The sequence below is a fragment of the Rattus rattus genome, chromosome 1 (assembly GCF_011064425.1).
Source record: "Rattus rattus isolate New Zealand chromosome 1, Rrattus_CSIRO_v1, whole genome shotgun sequence".
In the NCBI taxonomy this organism is placed as follows: domain Eukaryota; kingdom Metazoa; phylum Chordata; class Mammalia; order Rodentia; family Muridae; genus Rattus; species Rattus rattus.
In genome coordinates, this window is record NC_046154.1 from 180278634 (window position 1) to 180283886 (window position 5253).

Here is a 5253-nt window from a genome sequence, read left to right on the forward strand (position 1 = left end):
TCCCCGTCTTTATAATGATCTCACTGCCATATGAAGTAATTCCCGTTCTTATCAGAAGTCACCAAACAGAAAGCACAGTAGTGAAAGATTACAGGTTTTACCTATGCCTTCCATGTATTGGTCTTCTGCCAGTAGCTTTGTCCAAGAACAGGCAATTCAGAAGAAATGACAGATATTTAGATCAATACAATTGAACAGTAAGCAAATAAATAAAGTGTTACCAAATCAGAGATGTAAGTAATTTAGAATGCTTGCTTAGCCTGTACAATGTCTTGGGGTCAACCTCTAGGATCATAAATAAATACATACATCTTGTCAAATGCATACTACATTGTCAAAGGGTTTTTACAAAAGGCACAAACAACAATCCCCGAGTAAAGAGCATGCTTCAAGAAAGGATGCTGGCAGAATGGGACATTGATATGCAATATTACAATGTTACAATGTTACAATGCAGGTTACTAGAAAGGATCTAATGTCAGTCAAATCAAACTGTATTAAAATCAAAATACTGTTTATTAAGGGATACAGTATAGTGGAAAATAATTCACAGAATTGAAGACAATATTTGCCAAAATTAATGTAATGAACACTTGGAGTGAAGGAATATATGAATGCAATGAACACTTGGAATGAATATATAGTGTCTAGTTGGATGGGTGTTGAGCCTTCCATGGGATGTTCATACTGTGGTTCTCAAGGCTCAAGGAACATCCCAGAAGAAGATACAGGACTGTATGTGATGTATAGGTGTGCAGTGAAGTACCATCTTCTGAGCGTAGCATGTCTGCTGCACTCATGGACTCACAGCTGTGCTAGTTGCCAGTACAGGGAGGGAACAAAACCAAGTCTCTTAACATGCAGGCAAATATGGGTACTAGGGTCCTGGAGCGTGCCTGGACTCTCTCTTGGGATTTCCTGGTTGTTGAAGCAGAAGGTTAATGTTTTCAGAAGTGAATTTGCTGGTGACTTGCCTGAGCTCCTGTGCATACATCCACATGGCTCAACACTGAGAGGACTCTGATTAAATTCACTGGTTCACAAAATAAAAAGAATCCAAGCAAAGAGACAGGGACAGCAATTTATTAATAGATGAGTGCATGAAATGAGGTGAATGGAGGATTAAAGTGTATTGGATATGACCATAATATAATATATGCATGTATAAACTAAAAACAAATTCCCATCCCATATAGAGAACTATAGCAAGTCAACAATGAAATCAAGGTTAAATTATATATATATATATATATATGTATATACATATATATATATCAACCATCTGACTTTTTCATACATATATATATATCATATATATTTCTCAAAAATAGAATTAACATACAAGTCAGCATTTACTATTCTGAAGATGTACTTAATGGAACTGAAATTGATTGACATGTATCATTATTGTGTATATCAATTTTATGTCATAATTGAACACAGTAATCAAAACTGTGGAAATAAAATAACATAGTAACCAAATGTAAACATTTAGTCCTTATAAATTTGCCCATATTAAATAATAATTACACTAGTTAAAATGGCTGTATCGTTTTTCAGTGTGTCGCACACAAGATAATTAATCCTTGATAATTATATTGAAAATTTATAATGTTCCTTCTTATATGTTATATGGTAGTTTAAACATAAGCTCCCCTTCTATTCAAGGAACCTTAATTATTAATCCTTTAATTATCTTATTAGGAGATCAAATAATGTACCTACGTATAGCACAAAACAGATGCAGGAATAAATCATTTGAGATTGTTTTCTTGAAATCTGTGAAACCTAAATTTTAAAAGGTGTGGAAACATTATAAACTGTTTTCACCATCCAACAAATGAAATTCGTATTTATCTTTATATTCAAAACCCAAAGACAAACAATCCAATCCTGGTTTCAGATTCGTGAATTGTTACTCATTTCCAAAAATAGAATAGTTATAAACGATTTGAAAGGAATTTAAAATTAATCCCATTGGAATTGACATAGGATTCAAGAAAGTTTGAGGTCATTATTAGTAAGAAGGTAACCTTCATTCAAGTATTTCTAAAAGTCCACGAACTATTTAGGTACATTTTCTAATGAATGTTAAGCAGGATGTGAGATATGTAATCACAATTTACAAGATATTTTGAGCTCTATTGTGAGATGATGTAATCTTTGCAGGTAATACAAGCTACCAAGATATGTATATGCACAGATATGTATAACGAGTGCCTATATTCTCAAAAAATGCACGCAGAAAGTGTTGACCATAATCATGCTACTCAAAATGAGCACATCTGACTTTCCAAATCAATGCTTTCATATATGTAATCATGAAGAACCTTTTAAATATTTTTGAATGCAAACTAATATTTTGAACTCATTCCTTTTAACATCTTAATTGAAGTTGGCTGACAGTCAATTATAGTACTAAAATATGGTGAAATGTTTGATACATCTATACATTGTAGGGTGATAAATCAGGAATGTATCACCTTAAATTTATTCATAAAGCTCATGGCCTATGTGAATTTGTAACAAAATAGTCCATGTGACTGCAAAGTGGCAACTACCTCAAATACTGACGTTGTCTTTAAAGCATTACAGAGGGGGTAATATATACAGAATATACTTTGACAGAACGCAAATATCTGCCCAATTTTCAAAGTAAAAACTTCTGAAAGAATTTAAAACCTTTTTAATTTAAATTTTTTTTATTTTTTATTTTCTTTAAATTTATTCTTTAATCATTTTTTACAACCCAGACTTTACCCCCTCCCAGTCCACCCTCTGAATGTTCCACATCACATACCTCCTACCCCTCCCCCATCTCCAAGAAGATGCCCCCACTTAGACCCCCCCACCCCACCAGACCTCCCCATACCCTGGGGCCTCAAGTTTCTTAAAGGCTAGGTGCATCTTTTCTGACTGAGTCCAGACCTGAATACCCTCTGCTGTATATGTGTTGGGGGCCTCATCAGCTGGTATATGCTGCCTGATTGGTAGATAAGTGTCTGAGAGATCTGGGGGTGCCCAGGTTAGTTGAGAATGCAGGACTTCCTATGGCATCGCCCTCCTCCTCAGCTTCTTTCAACCTTCCCCTTGTTCAACCTCAGGGGTCAGAAGCTTCTGTTTATTTGTTGGGTATAAATATCTGCATCTGACTCTTTCAGCTGCTTGTTGGACCTTTTGGAGGGCAGTCATGATAGGCCCCTGTTACCATAGCATCAGTAATAGTGACAGGCCTTAGGGCATACCCTTGAGCTGGATCCTAATTTGGGCTTCCTTTTCCTTGGGCTCTGGAACAATTCTGAGTTTTTGACTGTGGAATGGCAACCCTATCACTCCACTTGGTCCCTCTACTTCGACCAGAGGTAGACTCTACAAGAGCCCTCTCCCCACTGTAGGGCATTTCATCTAAGCTTCCTCCCTTTGAATCTTGAGAATCTCTAACCTCCCAGGTCTCTTATACATTCTAGAGGGTTCCTTCACCTCCTACCTCCTGAGGTTGCCTGTTTCTACATTTTTCTGCTGGCCCTCAGGACTTCAGTCCTGTTCTCCCACCCAATACCTGATCATGTTTTCCTCTTCTTCCTGTCCCCTTTCCTACTCAAGTCTCTCCCTCACACACCCCTCATGTGATAGCTTCTTCTTCCTCCCAAGTAGGATTGAGGCATCTGCACTTGGGCTCTTCAGTTTGTTAACCTTCTTGAATTCTGTGGATTGTGTTTCTTAGGTATTCTGTACATTTTTGGCTAATATCCCCATATTAGTGAGTATATACCATGCACTACTTTTTGGTCGGAGTTACCTCCTCAGGATGATGTTTTTTAGTTCCATCCATTTGTCTGCAAAACTCAGAATATTCTCATTCTTAATAGCAGAACATGAACAACATTTTCTGTATCCATTCTTCTGTTGTGGAACATCTGGGTTGTTTCCAGCTTCTGGCTATCACAAATAAGGCTTCTATGTACATACTGAAATATGTCCCCCTATGGCATGGTGAGGTATCTTTTGGGTATGTGCCCAAGAGTGGGATAACTGGGTCTTCAGGTAGATCTATTTCCAATTTTCTGATGAACCTCCAGATTTGATTTCCAGATTTGATTTGCAATACCCCCAGCAATGGAGGAGTGCTCCTCTTTCTCCAAGTCCTTGCCAACATGTACTGTTACCTCAGGTTTTGATCTTAGGCATTCTGATTGGTGTAAAGTAGAATCTCAGGGTCGTTTTGATTTGCATTTCCCTGATGACAAAAGACTTTGATCATTTATTTAACCTTAACATGAAACCAGATAGATACACTGAATCTAATAGAATGGAAATTGGCAAATCGCCTTAAACTCATTGGCATAAACAGAACTCCAATGCCTCAGGCTCTAAGACCAAAAATTGATAAATGGGAACTCCTGAAACTGGAAAGCTTCTTCTGTAAGGTAAAGGACATAGCCAATAGAAAAAATCAACAACCTGCAAATTGGGAAAAATTGTCACTAACCGCACATCTGATAGAGAGCTCATATCCAAAATCTATAATGAACTCAAGAAGCTCACCACGAAGAAACCAAACAACCCAATCAAAAAATGGGGTAGAGAACTAAGCAGATAATTCACAACAGATGAATCTCGAATGGCTGAGAAGCACTTAATGAATATAAAATCTTAATATGTTCAAATAATATATTTTTAAATGCTTATCACACTACTCTGTCCCAAACTTACATAATTACCTTGCATGAGAAATATGTAAGATACCAATTTCAGCAAAATATGACTCTTTTCAATAAGGAAGTTAAGAACAGGATCCAGACAAATGTCTTACTTGAGAGAAGATCCTGACATTCTTCAGGGTGCAAGGATTCTTGAAAAGTAGAGAGGTTTTTGTTGTCTGTAAATAGTGAAAAGGAATTGCATCAGTGTAACAAGAGGGACATTGTGTCTACACTTTTGTTATTTTTAAGGCTGAATCTGGGGGGGTCACAGAAGACTATGGTATTCCTCACAGTCCAGTGTAGGGAACTACTGAACAAGCATTGTGTACAAATGCTACATTTCCGTTTTCATGTCTGCAGGTTTAGAGAAACATGCAGCATGCAAACCCCTTGCCTAGCATCTGAAAACCTTAAAAATTCTGCCAGCACCTGATTAATATAGAGGCAGATACTCCCGGGCACCTGTAGGACTGAGCCCGTGGACCCAAATGGAAAAGCTAGTGAAGGACTGAAGGAGCTGAAGGGGATTGCAACCCTTTAGGAAGAACAG